This window comes from Haematobia irritans, chromosome 1 (assembly GCF_050003625.1).
Source record: "Haematobia irritans isolate KBUSLIRL chromosome 1, ASM5000362v1, whole genome shotgun sequence".
Lineage (NCBI taxonomy): Eukaryota > Metazoa > Arthropoda > Insecta > Diptera > Muscidae > Haematobia > Haematobia irritans.
Window position 1 is genome coordinate 213259283 of NC_134397.1, and position 27484 is coordinate 213286766.

The following is a 27484-nucleotide window of genomic DNA, read 5'->3' on the forward strand; positions in this document are numbered from 1 at the left end:
TTTTTTAAATTAATCGAAAGTTATCTTTCCTGGTGGGTTCACTGTTTTTTCAGTGTAACACATCGAAATATTGCTCTAAGACCCCATAAAGTATATATATTCTGGGTCGTGGTGAAATTCTGAGTCGATCTGAGCATGTCCGTCCGTCCGCCTGTTGAAATCGCGCTAACTTCCGAACGAAACAAGATATCGACTTGAAACTTGGCACAAGTAGTTGTTATTGATGTAGGTCGGATGGTATTGCAAATGGGCCATATCGGTACACTTTTACGTATAGCCACCATATAAACGGAACCCCAAATTTGGCCTGCGAGTCCTCTAAGAGAAGCAAATTTCATCCACCCAGAAAAAAGTGCCTTCGAAACTAAAAGAAAAAATGTTTATCAATTTAGTTTAGCTATTTTATTTCCATTAAGTAAAATTTTTGTGTGAAATAATAAAATTTACTTGTTTCAGTAAAAAAATCCTAAACTGAAAGCAGTTAGGAATAGTTCATTAACTAGAATAAGGCATGGAATTTTACTAATACTGTTTTCTTCGCTGGATATAAGAATTCACTACAGAACAAGAAAATTTTATTCACTGATAACAAAGCATTCGTAAAAATAAACAAAAACCGATCTAAAACCAAGTTTCCTCAAATTTAGTAAAATTTCGTATAAAATGATAATTCTGACTTCCTTTATTATAGAAAGCTTATCATACATACGAGTAACACTTGGCATAGAAAAATATTTTAGTTTACACTTGTTAGAATATAGGAAAATTTCCTACATTTCTTTTATCTACCTGTAATCGATACCTGTCATCGATGTAATCGATGTGTTTGCGCGTGGGTTATTTTTTTAGTTGGAATCGCGTTGTTATGGTATACGGCGAGATTGTTAAAAACTAATATAGTAAACTAATATTATAAAACAAATAAAATATATAAAATATTTGTTATTTTAAATTAGTGAGAAAAATATTCGTTTTTTTTATAAAAAAGAAACCACCAGCAGAATAACAACCCCTTCATTCGACTTCATTTTGGAATCTTCAATTATCAGGTAATATTCAGTGACGCTAACCTTTTGTGAAAAAATTGGTTTTGGATTTTTTGTTTATATTTGTAGGTATTGAAATTGTAAAAGGTGGACAAAATTGCTAGGCAGCAAACTATTCAAAGTGAAAAGTACTAGAAGAAGAAAAAAATGTGTTTTAATATTTCAAGGCCAGTCGATGCTGTTGATTCTATATAAATGTATTTAATATATTAATAAAATATGTCTTTTATTGAAGAAAAAATTGCTTATATAAATACATAAAATTGTATTTAAAAACGAAGGTAAGCAGATCTAAATTTGAATTCCATATATGAATTCAATTCAGTTAAATTTTTTCATTCCGTAGTATAGTGGTACATAATTATATAAAAAAATGTTAACTAATATATGGAATGGATTCTACCTAATTTCTACGAAAATCACATCATTCAAACAAATAAAAATGTCTTTGGCGCTATACGAAGTTCAACTTTCTTCACAATGAGTTCATTTTAACTTAAGGAAGGGATCACTTTTTTCTGGGTGTCCGATCCGGCTGAAATATGGTACATGGTGTTAGTATATGGTCTCTAACAACCATGCAAAAATTGGTCCACATCGGTTCATAATTATATATAGTCCCCACACGCTCACAAAAAATCGCTTCTGTAACATATACTCCCAAACATATTTTGCTTCAAGCATATACATTTTTGGGTATTGCCCAAACATTTATATGTTTGATCTCTTCCAATATATAATATGTTTGAAAGCATATTGATCTAAACAATATATGTTTGGGTAGTCTAAGTTCCAAACATTTTGTATTTTTGCATCCAAATTCAATAATGTTGTCTTCCAAAAAACAATATGTTATTATGTGACCATATAATATGTTTGGAAGCATTTTGCACCCAAAAATATTATATGCTTAAAAAAATTCTCCAAAACAATATTGTGCTCAAAATTTTATTTATTTATTTATATATTTACAATCATAATGAATTATGAAAATAAACAGGTAATATAGGTGCTAACAACATAGGTTTTCGACCTGAATGCTCAAAATTTTGTTTCTGCCCAATTGTATATTCCCCGACATCTTTCTCACTTCCACGAGATTTTTTAGTTCTTAGCACCTTTTTCTGTAATACAAACATTGTAGAAGAAATTATTCAATTTTATGATTTTTTTATTTTAATTTTACCTTTTGCCGGACGGGGACTCGAACAGCGGACCACACAGTTTGTAAGGATCTACTTCTTTGATCAATTGCCCAAGGAAAAATAAAATGTTAATTTTGTAATAACAAGCAACAACCACCAACTTAATTCAATATCGCTCCCTGTTAAATAGCGCTCCAAGCTACTAAACACATATATGTTAATAGGCTATTTCTAAATTAATATATGTTTGCATTCAAGCATATTATATTTACAAACATTTTATGTCCCAAACATAATATGTTCTAACATATTAACATATATGTCCCAAACATGTTATGCTAGTTTATGAACATTATATGCTTGCACTCAAAATATTGTGTTTAAAAATTTGTGTTCCAAACATATAATGTTTATAGCCAAACATATGAAAAACAGTCTTTTTCAACCGTGCATATAAACCGATCCCCCGATTTGGCTTGCAGAGCCTCTAAGAGAAACAATTTTCATCCGATCCGGCTGAAATTTGGTACATGATGTTAGTATAGGGTCTCTAACAACCATGCGAAAATTGGTCCATATCAGTCCATAATAATATATAGCTCCCATATAAACCGATCCCCAGATTTGACCTCCGGTGCCTTTTGGAGAAGCAAAATTCATCCGATCTGGTTGAAATTTGGTACGTGGTGGTAGCATATGATATTTAACAACCATGTGAGTTGAAATTTGTGGATGACAGTCTTTCGTAGAAGTTTCTACGCAATCCATGGTGGAGGGTACATAAAATTCGGCCTGGCCGAACTTACGGCCGTATATACTTGTTTTAAATTATACTTTTCGCCTGGACGGAAAATCGAACCGCGGACAATGCGGACCATACAGTTTGTAAGCCAATATACTATCCACAAGGCTACGTAGCTGTTATTGCCATCAACAGACAGTTATCGCTATAGCCCTCACCGCACATGTAACGCTACCAGTCAAACAGCTATATTTATATCGCATAGTTTTCGGCGCCCGTTAAAGAAACTTAATTTAACAAAAACACATTCAGTAGGCCACCGTGGATCAATTGTTAACATGGCCGCCTTGCATACAAAGGGTCGTGGGTTCAATCCCTGCTTCGACCGAACAGCAAAAACATTTTTTTTTGTTTACATATATCCCAAATATGCACTGAAAAAAATATTGACCTAATATGGAAGTTTATGCAACTTAAATTTAAGTACTCGAAATTTACGAAAGGTTAAGGACAAGATTATTTAAAATAATGACATTTTAATTGAAAGAAAATGTTTAATCCTTGCTTCAAAAATTTTTTTCATTAAATTTAGGACACTCACCGCTCGTATTCGTCGACCGTGGGGTCAAAATAATTGCAGAATATTATCAGGAAAATGTCCTAAAGACTGTATTGTATTGAGCCAATTTCTTGCAGCATTTACGCAAAAAAAATAATTATTTCCTCCCAAACGAAATTTTAGACAAACAAATATCGTTTCCCATTTGCTTTTTGCTGTAAGCAAGTTTGTTTAGAAGAAAACCAGCAAAACAAACGTCGCCAAAAAAGTAGTGAAAATGTTCTTTTTGGATCCGGAAGTGGTGCAAAATTGAGGCAGAAGCAATGAATTTAACATGGGCTTGTCATAGGACGGATGTCCACCATTTCAGCGACCGTTGTACTGAATTTGCATCACTTCTTAAGGTGTGATGCGAATCCAGTGTTTTGGATGCGAATTAAGAAATTTTGTGATAGTTTGACGAATAAATAACTTTTTCAAAAATTCGCATTAAAAATATTAAAAAACCAGTTATAAAAAATTGAACTTCCTGTGCTGTTAAAATAAAGAACATCTTTGGGAGGACATTTTTGGAAGTGCTTTTAAAGTTGTTCTTTCAGAAGAACTTCCAATTTTTTTTTTTTTTTTTGGCTGGGAAAGTATATAATTTTTGTAATAAAAGTTGATTCTTTTCCAGTATATAAAAACAATTTCATAGAGACTAACTTTAAAAATTCTTTTCTGGCTAATTGCATCTTCATTCTCATCTTTCCCACGGGATTTTTAGTTCTTAGCACCGTTTTTTTTTTTTATAGAAGCAATGTAGAAGAAATTATACGATTCTATAATTTTTTTGTAATTTTACCTTTCGCCTCCACGGAGAATCGAATCGCCGACCATACAATTTGTAAACCAACACACTATCCACTCGGCTACGCAGCTGTTCGGAAGATTCCCAAAATATGTTCGACTTTACATACTACTATATTAAATGTTTACTATGAAACTCCAAAATGTGTCTTATTAAAGACTTAAAGTCAGAATATAACAGTGCTTTATATAAATGAAATGGACTGTGTTTTGGTTCAAAAATTATTTTTTTTATTGCAAAAAAAAAATAGTTTCAATTCCCAAGAAGGTATTTTAATTTTTAATCACTGGATCGCAATTTTATAATGAAATGTTAACAAAATATACAATATTTCATTTTATTGAATCCATCAACTATCCATCTTAAATTGTAGTTATTTTTTCTTAACATAAAAAAAATACTATCTTAGAAAGTCTAATTTAATACTTAACGAGAATTCAAAAAAATTTAAACAACAATCAATAAATTCGATTCCATTCAACACTCTTATCTCATCCATGGAGTCGATATATAAATGCGTTTCAATAACGATTTAGATTCTGATTAGGAAAACAACGACGCGGTTTTCCTTTGTGTGTCAAGCCACAATAACCACTACGAAGTGGGGCCTTTAGAATTGCCGGGCTTAGTTTGCGTGATTTGTGATTACCCTATAGAGAATGAAGAGAAAATTCGCATTTAGTTCCATCTCAACTTAGTTTAACATATCCGGCATGACTTACACTAACCTTGACCAAATCATAATGGCGAGACTTTTTGAATTCTGTATTGACCGATTTACCTTGTCCACCTCCAATGAAATAAGACCACCAGACAATCATCATCAATAAAATGGCCCCGAAATGCATTCTCAATGTTTTTGTTTTTTTTTTTTGTATTTTTCTTTTATTACTCCGATTTTTTTTTGTAATAATACTTTTTCTTATTTTATTAAGCACCACTTAAAAATCCAGCGAGTAAATAAATGATCCATAAAGTTTTACTGCCAGCCTACAACTGATAAGCGATTTTGCTGGAGCTATGGCAAACACCATAGTTTGGGATGAACGGATGGACACACTGATTATATGCTGCAGATGATTTCGTCGAGGCATATTTTTCATCACTAAGATGTTTCCCATTTTAAAACAATGTCCATTCAGTTTACAATATGTTTGAATATGATAATGGAGATCATTTATGGAAAAGCAAAATATTAAAAATGATGCAAAATTTTATCAACAACTTGAATGAAATAATGAATGTAATGAATGAATGAATGGAGACATTTATTACAAAATAATTAATAAATATTTACAAATATTTAAAAACTGTCAAACTATCATCATCGTAATCGAAAATTGACTCTTCGACTAATGTCTTATAAAACAAGTAAGGAGAGTCTAAAGTCGGGCGGGGCCGACTATATTATACCCTGCACCACTTTGTAGATCTAAATTTTCGATACCATATCACATCCGTCAAATGTGTTGGGTGCTATATATAAAGGTTTGTCCCAAATACATACATTTAAATATCACTCGATTTGGACAGAATTTGATAGACTTTTACAAAATCTATAGACTCACAATTTAAGTTGGCTAATGCGCTAGGGTGGAACACAATTTTAGTAAAAAATATGGGAAACATTTAAGTCTGAAGCAATTTTAAGGAAACTTCGGAAAAATTTATTTATGATTTATCGCTCGATATATATGTATTAGAAGTTTAGGAAAATTAGAGTCATTTTTACAACTTTTCGGCTAAGCAGTGGCGATTTTACAAGGAAAATTTTGTCGAAATCGGAAAACCATATATATGGGAGCTATATCTAAATCTGAACCGAGTTCAACCAAATTTGGCACGTATAGTAACAATGCTAATTCTACTCCCTGTGCAAAATTTCAACTAAATCGGAGTTAAAATTGGCCCCTGTGGTCATATGAGTGTAAATCGGGCGAAAGCTATATATGGGAGATATATCTAAATCTGAACTGATTTCTACCAAATTTGGCACGCATAGCTACAATGCTAATTCTACTCTCTGTGCAAAATTTCAACTAAATCGGAGCAAAAAATTGGCGTCTGTGGTCATATTTGTGTCAATAGGCCTAAAGTTATATATGGGAGCTATATATAAATCTAAACCGATTTCAACCAAATTTGGCATGCATAGCTACAATGCTAATTCTACTCCCTGTGAAAAAATTCAATTAAATCGGAGTAAAAGATTGGCCACTGTGGCCATATTAGTGTAAATCGGGCGAACGATATATATGGGAGCTATATCTAAATCTGGACCGATTTCAATAAAATTTAGCACACTTGATTATAGTACTAATTATTTTTCTTGTGCAAATTAGGGTAAAACTCTATATATATATATATATATATATATATATATATATATATATATATATATATATATATATATATATATATATATATATATATATATATATATATATATATATATATATATATATATATATATATATATATATATATATATATATATATATATATGGGAGCTATATCTAAATCTGAAACGATTTCTTCCAAAATCAATAGGGTTCTATTCTGAGCCAAAACACATACTTGTGCAAATTTGAAGTCGATTGGACTAAAACCGCGACCTAGACTTTGATTACAAAAATGTGTTCACGGACAGACGGACATGGCTATATCGACTCAGGAGCCCACCCTGAGCATTTTTGCCAAAGACACCATGTGTCTGTCTCGTCTCCTGCTGTGTGTTGCAAACATATGCACTAACTTATAATACCCTGTTCCACAGTGTGTCGCAAGTTATAATTTACCAAAATAGGACCTATTTTTATACCCTCCACCATAGGATGGGGGTATATTAACTTTGTCATTCCGTTTGTAACACATCGAAATATTGCTCTAAGAAACCATAAAGTATATATATTCTGGGTCGTGGTGAATTTCTGAGTCGATCTGAGCATGTCCGTCCGTCCGTCCGTCTGTTGAAATCACGCTAACTTCCGAATGAAACAAGCTATTGACTTGAAACATGGCACAAGTAGTTGTTATTGACGTAGGTCGGATGGTCAACTTTTACGTATAGCCCCCATATAAACGGACCCTTAGATTTGGCTTGCGGAGCCTCTAAGAGAAGTATATTTCATCCGAGCCGGCTGAAATTTTGTACATGGTGGTCTCTAACAACCATGCAAAAATTGGTCGACATCGGTCCATAATTATATATAGCCCCCATATAAACTGATCCCCAGATTTGGCTTACGCAGGGTCTAAGAGAAACAAATTTCATCCGATCTGGTTGAAATTTGGAACATGGTGTAAGTATATGGCCTCTAACAATCGTGCCAGAATTGGTCCCTATCGGTCCATAATTATATATAGCCCCCATATAAACCCTTCTTCAGATTTGACCTCCGGAGCCTCTTGGAGGAGCAAAATTCATCCGATCCGGTTCAACGTGGTGTTAGTATATGACCGCTAACAACCATTCCAAAATTGGTCCATATCGGTCTATAGTTATATATAGCCGATCCCCAATCACACAAAAATTGGTCCATATCGGTTCATAATCATGGTTGCCACTCGAACCAAAAATAATCTACTAAAATTTCATTTCTATAGAAAATTTTGTAAAAATTTTATTTCTATAGAAAATTTTGTTAAAATTTCATTTCTATAGAAAATTTTGTCAAAACTTTATTTGTATAGAAAATTTTGCCAAAATTTTATTTCTATAGAAAATTTTGTCAAAATTTTATTTCTGTAGAAAATTTTGTCAAACTGAATTATATACGTATTTAATCAGTCTTTTTTAATTTAATATATATCACGTATGAACTTACTTATAATTTAGAAGACGGTGTTAGGAGGTTTTAAGATACATTGCCATCGGCAAGCGTTACCGCAACCCAAGTAATTCGATTGTGGATGGTAGTGTTTAGAAAAAGTTTCTACGCAATCCATGGTGGAGGGTACATAAGCTTCGGCCTGCCCGAACTTACGGCCATATATACTTGTCGCTTTATGGCATTTGACAGAGTTCAAAGTGGGCTAACCCGATTGCACAGTGATAAATGTGTTCTGTCTTCGGTCGGGAAATTTTTCTTCTGTACAAAGTCCAAAGTGAGCGAATGTTCGGGCTGGGCTCAAGCTTTTCTCCTACGGACATAATCCAAAACGAGCTAACGAGAATATAAACTGACTTGAGTGTTTCCATACAAGACACAATTTACTGGTATAACAAAAATCCATTTTTTTCGTACGAAGTAACATATTAAATTTTCCATTAGATTGCGTCCAGTCGCTTAAATTAAAAGTGAAAATCAGCGGCGCTATAAATACGGGGCTTAAAAAAATTAGGCCCAAAATCTAAATGAATTACGACCACAAAAATATAGGGAAACACAATACACAAATTTGATGTTTGGGGGATTTTTGGGGCCCGGAAATAAATCCTAATATTTCAAATGAAAATAAACCCCAACTTCCTTTTTGGGATAGTGCTTCGTTAGTGGGTCCTATTTTCGCTTTCCAGGATTTGACGATGGCGGAAAGTATACATACTTTTGTTATTCTGAATAAGACTATCTCCTATGGGCAGAGACCATGGCTAACCCGATTCCCAAGAGAATATTACACATTTAATTTTTTTGGTAAACTTCATATTTTTCCATCTATTAGGGTTCATTTTCACCAAAGGGAAAATGAACTCTAATTTTATTTTGGGGTCGATTTTCATGCTTCATTTACATTTTCTTGGGGCTTATATTCATTATAAAGCGTCGTCACACATTTGTGGCCCTGTTTCATTTGGATTTTGGGGCTCGTTTTTCTGGGCCTATTTTCATACCAGCAAAATCTGCCATTAGTTTGCTTTGGTGTTGATTTTCATGATTCAATTAAAACTTGATGGGGCTCATATTCATTATGAAGCGTCGCACACTTTTGCCCTTTGTCTCATTTGAGTTTTGCGAGGTCATTTTTCTGGGGCCCATTTTCATACCGCTAATGAACCACTGGAAAATGTGGCCCTATTGGTATGAAAATGAGCACAAAATTCTAAATGAAATACGACCCCAAAATATTACATGAAAAACAATAACACGAAATTTATTTATTTATTTTTTGGGAAGCAGCATCATTTTATTTTTGGGGTCTGCTTGCATTTTGAAATAAACTCCAAAGTTTTAAATGAAAATTGTTGCTTTTTGAGATTGTGGTTATTTTGGTTTCCAAGAGTGGGGCCTATTTTCACATTCTGGAATTGGTCAATAGCGGTAATAAAACTCCTCTCTATTGCCAGTTCACGTTTGTTTGTTGTATGTTGTTCTTGAGACATGGGCCTCTAAATGTGCTTCGCGAATTCAAAACAATAAGGGTTACCGGTATAAGGCTTTCTGCCATGGACAGGTATACATGTATTGAAATCCAAAAGAAAAAATAAAGTCTCATTTCGTTTTTCATAGTATTTAAGGCCTGTGACTCTGTCAAGACCACACACAATACATTAGCAACCATTACAAAAATAAATCAAAATCATTTTTCTATTCAAATTCCCACCAAAAAAACGCATTAAAATATCCAGAGGTTATTAGCAAGAGATCAAATGTCAAATAAAAATTCATTGAACCTTTCAATACAAAAACAAAAAAATTGCAGAAGCTATCATCGTCATCTAGCAAAATGTTTACCCCTCAAAAAATTTAAATATTCTAAGACCCAAAGAACAAAACCAAAAGACAATATAAACATAATTAATTTTTTGGTCTTTGATTGATTAACATTTAAACCACGAAATATTGTCCCCGAAATTAAGGTCAAGTGAAACGATTTTGTTTTTGGGTAAATAAAAAGGACAACGCATTGAACTAAGACAATGTAAAGACTTTACAAATACAATTTTTCATGAAATATATTATGAATTAATGTTGGGTCATCTGCTCTTCTCCATAAGAGTAAACTTCGAAGTTGTTTTTTATACCCTCCACCATAGGATGGGGGTATATTAACTTTGTCATTCCGTTTGTAACACATCGAAATATTGCTCTAAGACCCCATAAAGTATATATATATATTCTGGGTCGTGGTGAAATTCTGAGTCGATCTAAGCATGTCCGTCCGTCCGTCCGTCTGTCCGGCTGTCCGTCCGTCTGTGGAAATCACGCTAACTTCCGAACGAAACTAGCTATCGACTTGAAACTTGGCACAAGTAGTTGTTATTGATGTAGGTCGGATGGTATTGAAAATGGGCCATATCGGCCCACGTTTACGTATAGCCCCCATATAAACCGATCCCCAAATTTGGCTTGCGGAGCCTTCCGGAGCAGCAAAATTCATCCGATCCGGTTGAAATTTGGTACGTGGTCTAAGTATACGGTCTCTAACAACCATGCCAAAATTGGTCCATATCGGTCCATAATTATATATAGCCCCCATATAAACCGATCCCCAGATTTGACCCCCGGAGCCTCTTGGAGGGGCAAAATTCATCCGATCCGGTTGAAATTTGGTACCTGATGTTAGTATATGGCCTCTAACAACCATGCAAAAACTGGTCCATATCGGTCCATAATTATATATAGCTCCCATATAAACCGATCCCCAGATTTGACCTCCGGAGCCTCTTGGAGGGGTAAAATTCATCCGATCCGTTTGAAATTGGGTACCTGATGTTAGTATACGGTATCTAACAAGCATGCAAAAATTGGTCCATATCGGTCCATAATTATATATAGCTCCCATATAAACCGATCCCCAGATTTGAACTCTGGAGCCTCTTGGATGAGCAAAATTCATCCGATCCAATTGAAATTTAGTACGTGGTGTTAGTATATGGTCTCTAACAACCATGCAAAAATTGGTCCATATCGGTCCATAATTATATATAGCTTCCATATAAACCGATCCCAAGATTTGACCTCCGGAGCCTCTTGGAGGAGCAAAAGTCATCCGATGCGGTTGAAATTTGGTACATTTCGTTAGTATATGGCCTCTAACAGCCATGTAAAAATTGTCAAATTTTATTACTATAGAAAGTTTTGTCAAAATTTCATTTCTATAGAAAGTTTTGTAAAAAGTTTATTTCTATAGCATTGTTTGTCAACATTTTACTTCCATAGAAAATTTTGTCAAAATTTTATTTCTATAGAAAATTTTGTAAAAAAATTATTTCTGTAGAAAATTTTGTCAACATTTTATTTCTATAGACAATTTTGTCAACATTTTATTTCTATAGAACATTTTGTCAACATTTTATTTCTATAGAAAATTTTGTCAACATTTTATTTTTATAGAAAATTTTGTCAAAATTTTATTGCTATAGAAAATTTTGTCAACATTTTACTTCCATAGAAAATTTTGTCAACATTTTATTTCTATAGAAAATTTTGTCAAGTTTTTATTTCTATAGAAAATTTTGTCAAAATTTTATTTCTATAGAAAATTTTGTCAAACTGAATTATATACGTATTTAATCGGCCTTTTTTTTTTGTTTAATATATACACCTTATGGACTAACAATTTAGAAGACAGTGTTAAAAAGTTTTACGATACCTTGCCATCGGCAAGTGTTATCGCAACGCAAGTAATTCGATTGTGGATGACAGTCTTTCATAGAAGTTTCTACGCAATCCATGGTGGAGGGTACATAAGATTCGGCCTGGCCGAACTTACGGCCGTATATACTTGTTGTTTTTGTTATTTTCTAGGAACAATAAAAATAGAAATTTTTCATGATGGCGTTGTACTGTGATGTACATATTTAACTTTTACAATATCAAGGATTCTTTCTTAATTTTGTTTAATTCTTGTAATTCTTCTACTTCATTTATTTTCGCGTTGCTTAGAAAAAAAAATAGAAAGGTTAAATGAGACCTAATGACAATCTATTACAAAGTATCCGAAGGGCCAACTTATGAAATTCTTTTCACATATTTTTCACAATAGAATGAAGAATGAATGAATTGGTTTCTTCAAAAGAAAAGAAGAGATGGGCAACAATGACTTTAAGTTGGGGTTTCGTGTAGCTTCATGAATATCGTATAAGCAAATCCTTAGAATGGATACACCCACAGAGTGTATTTTTTTGGGTCTTGTCGCCAAATTATGATGTTTTCGTCCCCAAAAATTCCAAATTCCTCAAAAAAAATCCACATTTACATTATTGACAAGTTTTTATACCCTTCACCTCTACTGTGGTACAGGGTATAATAAGTTTGTGCATTTGTATGTAACGCCAAGAAGGAGTAATCATAGACCAACCTTTTAGTATACGGATCGACTTAGAATTAAATTCTGAGTCGATTTAGCGATGTCCGTCTGTCTGTCTGTTGATGTATTTTTGTGTGCAAAGTACAGCTCGCAGTTTTAGTCCGATTGTCCTAAATTTTTGTATAGGGTCCTGTTTCGGCTCAAAGACGATCCCTATTGATTTTGGATAGATATAGCTTACATATATATTTTTCACCGATCTGGTCATAATTGGCGTGTATATCAACCGATCTTCCTCAAATTCCGTACATCCGAATATTTTATGAGTCTCGAAAAACTTGCAAAATATCAGCCAAATCGATTCAGATTTAGATATAGCTCCCATATATAGCTTTCGCCCGATTTACACTCAATTGCCCACAGAGGCCAATTTTTTGCTCCGATTTAGTTGAAATTTTGCATAGGGAATAGAATTAGCATTGTAGCTATGCGCGCCAAATTTGGTTGACATCGGTTCAGATTTAGATATAGCTCCCATATATATGTTTTTCTGATTTCGACAAAAATGGTCAAAATACCAACATTTTCCATGTAAAATCGCCACTGCTTAGTCGAAAAGTTGTAAAAATGACTGTAATTTTCCTAAACTTCTAATACATATATATCGAGCGATAAATCATAAATAAACTTTTGCGAAGTTTCCTTAAAATTGCTTCAGATTTAAATGTTTCCCATATTTTTACTAAAATTGTGTTCCACCCTAGCGCATTAGCCAACTTAAATTTTGAGTCTATAGATTTTGTAAAAGTCTATCAAACTCTGTCCAAATCGAGTGATATTTAAATGTATGTATTTGGGACAAACCTTTATATATAGCCCCCAACACGTTTGACGAATGTGATATGGTATCGAAAATTTAGATCTACTAAGTGGTGCAGGGTATAACATATTCGGCACCGCCCGACTTTAGACTTTCCTTACTTGTTTTGTAAAAAGAAAAATAAAGCAAAAAGCTGTGCTGTAGAAAATCAGTAATAATTTAAAAATTAAAACTTTCAAACGAGCTGCAATAAGATCAAGATTTCAAACCACAACACCAAGAGTCTGGTGATCGCCTTCCAAATGATGGAAATATGAAAATGGGAGTTTGGTCACCTTGTATTTATGAATAAAAATGTACTTCTAAATATTCAAGTAGTAAAATTGGGTGATAGACACGTTCGGTTAGGTGGCAGCCCGATGTATTGTGATACCACATTGGTGAACTTCTCTCTTATCACTGAGTGCTGCCCGATTCCTTGTTAAGCTCAATGACAAGGGACCTTCTTTTTATATCCGAGTCCAAACGGCGTTCCATATTGCAGTGAAACCACTTAGAGAAGCTTTGAAACCCTCAGAAATGTCACCAGCATTACTGAGGTGGGATAATCCAACGCTGAAAAACTTTTTGGTGTTCGGTCGAAGTAGGAATCGAACCCACGACCTTGTGTATGCAAGGCGGGCATGCCAACCATTGCAGACACGTTTCCAAATTCTTTATAGAAATAAAATTTTGACAAAATTTTCTATATAAATAAAATTTTGACAAAATTTTCTATAGAAATAAAATGTTGACAAAATTTTCTACAGAAATAAAATTTTTACAAAATTTTCTACTGAGATAAAATTTTGACAAAATTTCCTACTGAAATACAACTTTGACAAAATTTTCCATAGAAATAAAATTTTGAAAAAAAAATTTCTATAGAAATAAAATTTTGACAAAATTTTCTTTAGAACTAAAACGTTGACAAAATTTTCTATAGAATTAACATTTTGACGAAATTCTCTATAGAAATAAAATTTTGACAAAATTTTCTTTAGAACTAAAACGTTGACAAAATTTTCTATAGAAATAAAATTTTGACAAAATTCTCTATAGAATTAAAATTTGGGCAAAATTTTCTGTAGAAATATAATTAGGACAACATGGTCGGTATTTAAAAATTAAAACTTTATCAAATCAAACAAGCTCCAATAAGATCAAGATTTCGAACCACAACACCAAGGTACTGGTGATCGACTTCCAAATGCTGAAAATATGAAAATGAGAGTTTGGACACCTTGTATTTATGAATGAAAATTTACTTCTAACATAAATATTCAAGTAGTCAAATTTGGTGGTAGAAACGTTGCCAAATTCTCTATAGAAATAAAATTTTGACAAAATTTCCAGTAGAAATAAAATTTTGACAAAATTTTCTATAGAAATAAAATTGTTACAAAATTTTCCACTAAACTAAAATTTTGACAAATTTTTCTACTGAAATAAAATTTTGACAAAATCTTCCATAGAAATAAAATTTTGACAAAATTTTCTATAGAAATAAAATTGTAACCAAATTTTCTATAGAAATAAAATTTTGACAAAATTTTTTATAGAAAAAAAATTTGACAAAATTTTCTATGAAACTAAAACGTTGACAAAATTTTCTATAGAAATAGAATTTTGACAAAATTCTCTATAGAAATAAAATTTTGACAAAATTCTCTATAGAAATAAAATTTGGACAAAATTTTCGGTACAAATAAAATTAGGTCAAAATTTTCCATAGAATTAAAATTTTCCATAGAAATAAAATTTTGACAAAATTTTCAATAGAAATAAAATTTTGACAAAGTTTTCTATAAAAATGAAATTTTAACAAAATTTACTACAGAAATAAAATTTTGACAAAATCTTTTATAGAAATAAAAAAGCCGGCTATCATATACCTTTTTTCGGAAGGTTCAAGTGTGGTTCACTTTGGGTTTAGTGAAGTGCCCGAATTTATTCTGATAATTGGTTGATAGTTTTACTGCAAGTAGAGGATGCCGATGAGGAATGTGGTCCATGCAACCATCTTGCAGTCTATAGGGCTTTGCCCAAATAAATTTGACAAACATTATTTTTCCCTGTTTGTTAAGCTACTCTTGTAGTTTAGTCAACGCAATGGTTTTTAAGCTGAGATCAAAAACAAAAAACAAATATGATTGAACTACAAACCAACAATAAAAAACAAAACTAATGAAATAAAATTTTGACAAAATTTTCTATAGAAATAAAATATTGATAAAATTTTCTATAGAAATAAAATTTTAACAAAATTTTCTATGGAAATAAAATGTTGACAAAATTTTCTATAGAAATAAAATTTTGACAAAATTGTCTATAGAAATAAAATGTTGACAAAAATTTCTACAGAAATAAAATTTTTTACAAAATTTCCTATAGAAATAAAATTTGGAGAAAATTTCTAAGTTTAAATAAAATTTTGACAAAATGTTCTATATAAGACCCTAGCAGTCAAAGCTTACAATTATATTTATAAATTTATTGTAAATGTAATTAATAAATAAATAAATAAAATTACATTTTAACAAAATGTTCTATATAGAAATAAAGTTGACAAAATTTTCTATAGAAATAAAATTTTGCCAATATTCTCTACAGAAATAATATGTTGACAAAATTTTCTATAGAAATAAAATTTTGACAAAATTTTCTATAGAAATAAAATTTTGACAAAATTTTCTATAGAAATAAAATTTTGACAAAATTTTCTACAGAAATAAAATTTGGAGAAAATTTCTAAGTTTAAATAAAATTTTGACAAAATGTTCTATATAACACTCTAGCAGTCAAAGCTTACAATTATATTTATAATTTTATTGTAAATGTAATTAATAAATAAATAAATGAAAATTAAATTTTAACAAAATTTTCTATATAGAAATAAATTTTGACAAAATTTTCTACAGAAATAAAATTTTGCCAATATTCTTTACAGAAATAATATGTTGACAAAATTTTCTATATAGAAATAAATTTTGACAAAATTTTCTATAAAATAAAATTTTGACAAAATTTTCTACAGAAATAAAATTTTGACAAAATTTTCAATAGAAATAAAATTTTGATGAAGTTTTCTATAGAAATAAAACTTTGACAAAATGTTTTATAGAAATAAAATTTTGAGAAAATTTTCTATGGAAATAAAATTTTGGCAAAATTGTCTATAGAAATAGAAATTTGACAAAATTTCCTATAGAAATAAAATTTTGTTAAAAACAGATTAAACCAATTTCTCAAAAAATCCCCATAAAAATCCACAAATTTATGGAAATTCCCCACCAAATCCCCAACTAAGAAATTTCATTCCCATTCACGAAAAAATATCCGCAATTTGGGGAAAATCCTCAATACTGGCAACACTGCACCCACAGAACTTTTTCTAAATAATACCCCAGCAAAAAAAGACCTTCCAAAAAGTAGTTTGGATCCCCAACTTGTAGTGAAAAAAATATTGTCGTGAGGCCAAGGATTTCATGTCCTTAAAATACGAATGCGAATTTTGCTTAGCATAGAGAACGCATTTCTCTGGTATAAAGTTATTTTTCTTGTCCAAAAGTCTCAGGTAACAATATGCCCACATGTCTACATTACCTACACTGAAAAAACTGTGAACCCACCAGGAAGAAAACTTTCGGTTAATTTTAGAAAATTTCGAATATATTTAGAAAATTTTAACTAAACAGTATTACAAACGCTGGCATTACGCCGATATCAGAAAAATAAGTAAATATTTTTCGACAAATTCCAAATTTTTTTTTAGACATAATTAACATAATAATTAAGCTTGTTAAAGAAAATTTTGTAGTTTGAAGGAAACAATTGGAGTTCAAAATTGAAAGAATGTCTTTACGAAGATACGAAGTTCATGATGAAAGCATTAGTAGTAAAATTTACAAATTTAAAGAAATAATTAAGTATGTTGTGAGAAAAACGAATTTAGTAAATATTTATGTTAAATTTGTGTATGATTTTTTCCCCTTTTTTAGTTAATTTAAGTAGCGTACGCAAAAAATTATTAGAGTAAATAAAACTTTATTCAAACTTTATTGAACTAAAATAAAGTTAACTTGGCTTTAGTGAAATAGAGATTTCACTTTTTTTTGAGTGTATATAATATAATGCTTTAGACTTTCATCTTTAAAATACGTGGTATTTTATATCGATTGGATTCGATTAAGTCGGCTCAATTTCGTGCTCTATTTCTTTCCTGATTAATTCTTGTTTAATTGTCTTATTTTGAATGCACTCAAAGAGATAAAAAAAACATATTAAACAATTCCCCCAACTATAGTTTCAACCGAAGTCAATCACATCCAACAAAGATATCAATGCACTGAACGACAAGAGTCAATCTTCAAGCAAATCCCCTGAATATTTATGGACTTGAATGCGTTGAGTGCTTTCTTGATTGTTTGTGGTCTAGCGTTATTTTCTCTTTAATAGCAAAATCCTGCAGAAAGGAGACAGACGGACAACGGTCTTTGTCCAGTGTTGAGAATTACCCACGTTCTTATGGAGTAATTGTAGCAGCAGTTATCCTGCTGTTGCAACAAAAGCAACCAAAGAGGTAACTGGAACAGTAATGGACGATGGTGATGTTGTGACGGCTATTAACTACGTCAATACCGAAAGTATTCCATGACAGACAATCCATTTCTGCTTCCTTAGTTGTGAATGCATTTTATTGTGCTTTCCAAAGAGTTTCCTGTAGCTTGGCCAGAGCATACAAGGATGAGCATCAGGAAAAAACACAGCAATTCACTTAAGTATCAGAGGTTAAAATGAATGCCGTGAAATAAGAGGCTTTAATTGTGTTGGGAGTAATGGTGTGTCTTTCATCATTCTATAGTGATCATACAATTCGATTGTCGATTGTGAAAATATACACTGAAAAAACAGTGATGCCACTATGAAAAAAAAGAAAAGCTTTAGTTAATTTTAAACAAATTAGATTAATTTTAGAAAATTTAAACTAAATATTAGAAATATTAGAAACGAAGATGTCACGCCGATATCACAAAAATAAGTAAATAGTTTTCAATTAATTGAAGAAAACTGTTAAGGCAAAATTATTAATTTTCACTTATTAAAGAAAATTTCGTAGTTTGAAGGAAAAAATTGTAGTTCAAAATTGCAACAATGTCTTTAGTGCCATACGAAGTTCATGATATGCGTATTATTGGTAAAATTTACAAATTTTAAGAAATTCTGAACTATTTTGTGGGAGACACAAATTTAGTTTATCTTTATGCTTCATTTGTGTATAACTTTTTCCTCTGTTTTAGTTACGCAAAAAAATATCAAAGTCATGGAAACTTTCTGAAAACGTTATAATTCCATGAACTAAAATGGAATTAAATCGACTTTCGTGAAATATAGGGTTCACTTTTTTCTTTGAGTGTTGAGTGTACATAGAGTCAAATAGTATGTTTGTGGGTATTGAGTATTAAATATAATTCAAGAAAATTTATTTGACGTAAATATTTTTCTCATTTAGAGGTAAAAATTATCCAAATGATTTTAGCGTCACATGAAATTCATCCTATCCGGCTGAAATTTTGTACATGGTGTTAGTATATGGTCTCTAATGACCATGCAAAAATTGGTCCACATCGGTGCATAATTATATATAGCCCCCAAATAAACCGATCACCAGATTTGACTTCCGGAGCTCGTGGAAGACCAAAATTCATTTGATTCAGTTAATATTTGGTACGTGGTGTTAATATATGGCCTCAAACACCCATGCAAAAATTGGTCGAAATCGGTCCATAATTATATATAGCCCCCATATAAACCGATCCCCAGATTTGACCTCCGGAGCAAACTTCATCCGATTCGGTTGAAATTTGGTACACAACCATGCAGGAATTGGATCAGTCCATAATTATATATAATCCCCAGGCAGGAGACGTTTATTCAAACACTCTTTCACGTAAATTTCTTGGTTGACAGTCCCGGAAGCTATGAAAATGCTGCTTTTCAAGCCACAGGTGCAGATGGCTTTCCAAACCAGATATTTCTTTGCGAACTTTGACAGTTTTATGTGCTTGAAAATATCTGCTACCTTTCCCCTTCCTTTTGCCGTATAAAACTCCTGTACCGGAAGCTGCTTGTAGTCGGCTGTGACGTAGGTTTCGTCGTCCATTACCACGCAGTCAAACTTCGTCAGCAGCGTCGTGTACAGCCTCCAGGATCGCGCTTTGGCCGTCGTATTTTGTTTATCATCGCGATTTGGAGTCACTACCTTCTTGTAAGTCGATAGTCCGGCTCGTTTTTTGGCTCGATGCACGGTTGTAGACGATACACCCAGCTTATTTGCGGCATCTCGGAGAGAGAGGTTAGGGTTTCGCTTGAAACTACCGGCGACTCTCTTTGTCGTCTCAGCGATCCAGACTTCCTGGCTGTCGACAAACGTTCCCCAAACACTTTATTTACATTTGTAACGGTTGATTTGGCAACTTTTAGCGATTTTGCCAGCTTTGCGTGCGAGTAGCTCGGATTTTCGCGATGCGCGAGCAAAATTTTGATACGCTGCTCTTCTTGCTTGGACGGCATTTTGACAACTGAAGAGTGAATTCCAAAATCAAAATAGGAGCAACATTCTACACACACCCACATCTTCAAAATGAGGGGTGTTTAGGTTTTTTAAATGCAAAATTGGAAAAAATACGTCAAGTTTATATTGGCCAAATTTTGACCGTATCACCCTTTATACCAAATTTCACCACGTACCAAATTCAACCGGGTCGGATTAATTTTGCTCTTCCAATAGCTCCGGAGGTGAAATCTGGGGATCGGTTTAAATGGGGGGTTATATATAATTAAGAGCGATGTGAACCAATTTTTGCATGGATGTTAGAGACCATGTACTAACACCACGTACCAAATTTCAACTGAATCAGATGAATTTTGGTCTTCCACGAGGCTCCGGAGGTCAAATCTGGTGATCGGTTTATATGGGAGCTATATATAAGTATGGACCGATGTGGACCAATTTTTGCATGGTCATTAGAGACCATATACTAACACCATGTACCAAATTTCAGCCGGATCGGATGAAATTTGCTTCTCTTAGAGGCTCCGCAATCCAAATCGGGGGATCGGTTTATATGGGGGCTAAATATAATTATGGACCGATGTGGACCAATTTTTTCACAGTTGTTAGAGACCATATACTAACACCACGTACCAAATTTCAACTGAATCAGATGAATTTTGGTCTTCCACGAGGCTCCGGAGGTCAAATCTGGTGATCGGTTTATATGGGGGCTATATATAATTATGGACCGATGTGGACCAATTTTTGCATGGTCATTAGAGACCATATACTAACACCTTGTAACAACTACTTGTGCCAAGTTTGAAGTCGATAGCTTGTTTCGTTCGGATATTAGCGTGATTTCAACAGACGGACGGACATGCTTAGATCGACTCAGAATTTCACCACGACCCAGAATATATATACTTTATGGAGTCTTAGAGCAATATTTCGATGTGTCACAAACGGAATGACAAAGTTAATATACCCCCCATCCTATGGTGGAGGGTATAAAAAGGGATAGTAAAAGACCCAGAATACGAAACTAACTTATAAGAGAGAATAAAATCTATAAATGGTTAAATTTCAAGGGCCGATGTTGAATGTGAACCACACCTAAATGCCAAGTTTGTTTCCGAATTTTATTTGACATTTCTCTATTTCAGATTTATTCAATTTGAACCATGGACGTCGTGAATGGGCAGAATGGTTCCAAGAAATGGCAACAGTGGATGATCAATTTTCGAAGAAAATCATCTACAGTGATGAGGCACATTTTCACCTCAGTGGATTCGTCAATAAACAGAATTGCCGCATTTGGGCGAATGAGAATCCAAGAGTGATTGTCGAAAAACCAATGCACCCACTAAGAGTGACTGTTTGGTGCGGTTTATGGGCTGGCGGCATCATCGGGCCGTATTTTTTCCAAAATGAGGCCGGTCAGGCAGTTACTGTGAATGGTGTTCGCTATCGTGAGATGATAACGAACTTTTTATGGCCCGAATTGGAAGATATGGATGTGGACGATATGTCGTTTCAGCTGGACGGTGCCACTTGCCACACGGCTAACGAAACAATGGCTCTTTTGCGCAACAAATTCAATGGCCGTGTTATCTCACGTAATGGCGATGTCAATTGGCCGCCAAGATCATGTGATTTGACACCGTTGGACTTTTGTTTCTTTGGGGTTATTTGAAAGAAAATGTGTACGTCGATAAGCCAGCAACAATTCAAGAGCTAAAGGATGAGATAATTCGGCATAGAACCTCCATTATGCCTCAGCGTCATCGAAAATTTGGACCATCGGATGAAGGTGTGCCATCGAGGTCGCGGCGTCCATTTGGCCGATATTTTGTTCCATACATAATTGAGTAATACCAATATATCATAATAAAATAAAATTACAATAATTTCCAAAATTTACAATAAATAATTTCGGCCCTTGAAATGTTAACCACCCTTTAGATATGAGAGCAGAAACTCACACGCTCTTTTTGATTCTATTTATGGTAAACCTATTATTTTTGATGAGCTGGTATGCTTGCCACGAAGTACTTATATTTCGACTGCTGGTATGCTTGACACGAAATACTTTCCTCCAATGTCATGCTCATGTAAAAATATTACTGCTGATATATGTACGAAGAAGTTATTACCTATTTGGTGCAGGAAACATTTAAAATGTTTGGGTTGCCTCGTACACATACCATGGTGCCATATACACATACCAAAATGAATTCAAGCACATATATGAACAACAAAATATGTCTCTCAAGTGGAGCCCAAGTAGAGCATCTTTTGATTCTCTCACTGTTTTAGGTTGTAATCCTTCGTTACCTAGTTCCATTGTCATCTTTATCTTTTTTCTCGCTCTTTCTCTCATATATATGTTTTTACCAAATTTCAAAATTAATATATTTTTGCATCTAGGAACATAATTAAGAAAATATAATGTTCCAAACATAATATGTTCTAACATATTGACATATATGTCATGTTCTAACATATTGACATATATTTTTGATGAGCTGGTATGCTTGCCACGAAGTACTTATATTTCGACTGCTGGTCTGCTTGACACGAAATACTTTCCTCCAATGTCATGCTCATGTAATAGCCATGTTATACTAGGCTATGAACATTATATGCTTACACAAATAATGTGCTAAAAATTTGAGCTCCAAATATATAATTTTTGATTATTATTTTATCCTTAATGCTTCGCATGGCACTAAAGACATTTTAGCAATTTTGAACTCCAATTTTTTCAGCACACTACGAAATTTTCTTTTACAAGTGAAACAATTAAGGAAAGTCTAAAGTCGGGCGGGCCGACTATATTATACCCTGCACCACTTTGTAGATCTAAATTTTCGATACCATATCATATCCGTCAAATGTGTTGGGGGCTATATATAAAGGTTTGTCCCAAATACATACATTTAAATATCACTCGATCTGGACAGAATTTGATAGACTTCAACAAAATCTATAGGGTCAAAATTTAAGTCGGCTAATGCTCTAGGGTTGAACACAATGTTAGTAAAAAAATATGGGAAACATTTAAATCTGAAGCAATTTTAAGGAAACTTCGCAAAAGTTTATTTATGATTTATCGCTCGATATATATGTATTAGAAGTTTAGGAAAATTAGAGTCGTTTTTACAACTTTTCGACTAAGCAGTGGCGAATTTACAAGGAAAATGTTGGTATTTTGACCATTTTTGTCGAAATCAGAAAAACATATATATGGGAGCTATATCTAAATCTGAACCGATTTCAACCAAATTTGGCACGCATAGCTAGAATGCTAATTCTACTCCCTGTGCAAAATTTCAACTGAATCGGAGTTAAAAATTGGCCTCTGTGGTCATATGAGTGTAAATCGGGCGAAATCTATATATGGGACATATATCTAAATCTGGACCGATTTCAACCAAATTTGGCACGCATAACTACAATGCTAATTCTATTCCCTGTGCAAAATTTCAACTAAATTGGAGCAAAAAATTGGCCTCTGTGGTCATATGAGTGTAAATCGGACGAAAGCTATATATGGGAGCTATATCTAAATCTGAACCGATTTCAATAAAATTTAGCACACTTGACTACACTACTAATTGTACTTCTAGTGCAAAATTTCAACCAAATCGGTGTAAAACTCTGGCTTCTGGGACCGTATTAGTCCATATCGGGCGAAAGATATATATGGGAGCTATATCTAAATCTGAACCGATTTCAATAAAATTTGGCACACTTGACTACAGTACTAATTGTTCTTCTTGTGCAAAATTTTAAGCAAGTTAGGGTAAAACTCTGGCTTCTGGGGCCATATAAGTCCATATATATATAAAGGGTGATTTGTTAAGAGCTTGATAACTTTTTTTTTTTAAAAAACGCATAAAATTTGCAAAATCTCATCGGTTCTTTATTTGAAACGTTAGATTGGTACATGACATTTACTTTTTGAAGATAATTTCATTTAAATGTTGACCGCGGCTGCGTCTTAGGTGGTCCATTCGGAAAGTCCAATTTTGGGCAACTTTTTCGAGCATTTCGGCCGGAATAGCCCGAATTTCTTCGGAAATGTTGTCTTCCAAAGCTGGAATGGTTGCTGGCTTATTTCTGTAGACTTTAGACTTGACGTAGCCCCACAAAAAATAGTCTAAAGGCGTCAAATCGCATGATCTTGGTGGCCAACTTACCGGTCCATTTCTTGAGATGAATTGTTCTCCGAAGTTTTCCCTCAAAATGGCCATAGAATCGCGAGCTGTGTGGCATGTAGCGCCATCTTGTTGAAACCACATGTCAACCAAGTTCAGTTCTTCCATTTTTGGCAACAAAAAGTTTGTTAGCATCGAACGATAGCGATCGCCATTCACCGTAACGTTGCGTCCAACAGCATCTTTGAAAAAATACGGTCCAATGATTCCACCAGCGTACAAACCACACCAAACAGTGCATTTTTCGGGATGCATGGGCAGTTCTTGAACGGCTTCTGGTTGCTCTTCACTCCAAATGCGGCAATTTTGCTTATTTACGTAGCCATTCAACCAGAAATGAGCCTCATCGCTGAACAAAATTTGTCGATAAAAAAGCGGATTTTCTGCCAACTTTTCTAGGGCCCATTCACTGAAAATTCGACGTTGTGGCAGATCGTTAGTCTATTCATGATGAAATGTCAAAGCATACTGAGCATCTTTCTCTTTGACACCATGTCTGAAATCCCACGTGATCTGTCAAATACTAATGCATGAAAATCCTAACCTCAAAAGAATCACCCTTTATATTTGTTTGATTGTTTGTATGTACCGAGTTGGCTCCGAAACGGCTGAACCGATTTACTTGAAACTTTCAGACATCGTAGGGGGCGTTCATGTGGTGAAAATAGGGTACCTCATTTTTTGACACCTGGTCGCGGAGGGGGACCTCCCCTTTATCGGACTTTTTGAAAATTGGACCAAAGTTGACCGATTTGGTTGAAATTTTCTTTGAAGATTGGGGTTGGCATCTAGACAAAGATCCGCTACTTTTTATTTCGATATTTGGTGGCGGAGGGGGGCCTCTCCTTTGTTCGACTTTTTTTAAAGTACAATGAAAAAACTAAAATTCTCTAAATTATCTGAGATTTACAGAGAACATGCGGTGAGGTTATGGAATTAATATGGGGTACCTGACGATTTCATATGTGGACGGGAGGGGGACCTCCCCCTTGCCCTACTTTTTGAAACTTGGAACAAAATTATGCGATTTGCTTGAAATTTTCATAGAATGTTGGGGTTGGCATGTAGACAAAAATCCGCTACATTATTTTCCGATATTTGGTCGGGGAGGGGGACCACCCCTTTGCCCAAATTTTGTTTTTTTTTTTAAAGTTCAAACAAAACTAAACTCTCCCGACTGAAATTTTACAGAAAAAATGGGTTACGAAATTTATATCAGGTTCCTGATTATACCCTGCGCCACACTGTGGAACAGGGTATTATAAGTTAGTGCATATGTTTGTAACACCCAGAAGGAAACGAGATAGACACATGGTGTATTTGGCAATAGGGTGGGTCCCTGAGTCGATATAACCATGTCCGTATGTCCGTCTGTCCGTCCGTCCGTCCGTCCGTCCGTCCGTCTGTCTGTGAACACATTTTTGTGATCAAAGTCTAGGTCGCAATTTAAGTCCAATCGCCTTCAAATTTGGCACATGTTCCTAATTAGGGTCAGAATAGAACCCTATTGATTTTGGAAGAAATCGGTTCAGATTTAGATATAGCTCCCATATATATCTTTCGCCCGATATGCGCTAATATGGACCCAGCAGCCACTGTTTTATACCGATTTGCTTGAAATTTTGTACGAACATAACACTTAGTCGTATAGTCATGTGTGCAAAATTTGATTGAAATCGGTTCAGATTTAGATATAGCTCCCATATATATCTTTCGTCCGATATGGACTTATATGGCCCCAGAAGCCAGATTTTTGCCCGAATTTGGTTGAAATTTTGCACAGAGAGTAGATTTTGCATTGTAGCTATGCGTTTCAAATTTGGTTGAAATCGATTCAAATTTATATACAGCTCCCATATATATCTTTCGCCCGATATGCACTTATATGGACCCAGAAGCCAGAGTTTTATCCCGATTAGCTTGAAATTTTGCACAAGGAGTACAATTGGTAGTATAGTCAAGTGTGCCAAATTTGATTGAAATCGGTTCAGATTTAGATATAGCTTCCATATATATTTTTCGCCCGATATGGACTTATATGGCCCCAGAAGCCAGAGTTTTGGCCCAATTTGGTTGAAATTTTGCACTAGGAATACAATTAGTAATATAGTCATGTGTGCCAAATTTGTTTGAAATAGGTCCAGATTTAGATATAGCTCCCATATATATCTTTCGCCCGATATGGACTAATATGGTCCTAGAAGCCAGATTTTTGGCCCAATTTGGTTGAAATTTTGCACTAGGAGTACAATTAGTAATATAGTCTGGTGTGCCAAATTTGATTGAAATCGGTTCATATTTAGATATAGCTCCCATATATATGTTATTCTGATTTCGACAAAAATGGTCAAAATACCAACATTTTCCTTGTTAAATCGCCACTGCTTTGTCGAAAAGTTGTAAAAATTACTCTAATTTTCTTAAACTTCTAATACATATATATCGAGTGATAAATCATAAATAAACTTTTGCGAAGTTCCCTTAAAATTGCTTCAGATTTAAATGTTTCCCATTTTTTTTTACTAAAATTGTGTTCCACCCTAGTGCATTAGCCAACTTAAATTTTGAGTCTATAGATTTATAGAAGTCTAACAAATTCTGTCCAGATCGAGTGATATTTAAATGTATGTATTTGGGACGAACCTTTATATATAGCCCCCAACACATTTGACGGATGTGATATGGTATCGAAAATTTAGATCTACAAAGTGGTGCAGGGTATAATATAGTCGGCCCCGCCCGACTTTAGACTTTCCTTACTTGTTTTTTAATAAAAATAAAAGGGCATAGGGAGACATCCGCTTCTCTTAAGTACATACACAGAAACAATTAAACTTTACCGAGTTACTTGAAATTTACAGAGGACTGGGGAGAGATCGTAACCAACCGTAATAGTTGATACCTGATTTTGTGATATTTGGACGGAAGAGAGGCCGCCCCTTTAGGCTTATAATTTGCTTCACATTTTCTGGGACGTTTACAAAAGATACGCTAAATCACTTTTCGATATTTGGTCGGGGAGGAGGTCCTCCTCTAAAACTACAAAACAAATTTAAGTTTTCTTGAAATTTACAAAGGCAGTGGGGGAAGGAAGAGGCAACCTTCCTTGCCCCACACTTAAAGGAAAGTTTCAAGAATTTTCAGGGAAGGTTAGGGGTGTCGATATTGTATCGGGGAAAGTGACGTCCCTTTAAAACAATAGAGCAAAATTTAAACATCTCAGATCTACTTGAAATTTACAGGGACGTGGCAGGAGGTGATTAAATTTATACATAATTTTTAAATTGCTATATGATTTGTCGATATCTGGT

The 27484-nt window shown here is 33.7% G+C and overlaps 2 protein-coding genes and 1 long non-coding RNA gene across 7 annotated transcripts in view; all 3 read left to right on the forward strand.

Moving 5' to 3' along the window:
- The window catches only part of aralar1 (calcium-binding mitochondrial carrier protein aralar1), a 510884-nt gene that overhangs the window by 282337 nt on the left and 201063 nt on the right, over window positions 1-27484 (forward strand). The window lies entirely within an intron of this gene.
- The window catches only part of LOC142222556 (corticotropin-releasing factor-binding protein), a 184420-nt gene that overhangs the window by 127940 nt on the left and 28996 nt on the right, over window positions 1-27484 (forward strand). The window lies entirely within an intron of this gene.
- On the forward strand, window positions 982-1287 carry LOC142219445 (uncharacterized). The gene is made up of 2 exons (XR_012717577.1): window positions 982-1049; window positions 1116-1287. It is a non-coding gene; the product is annotated as an uncharacterized LOC142219445 (long non-coding RNA).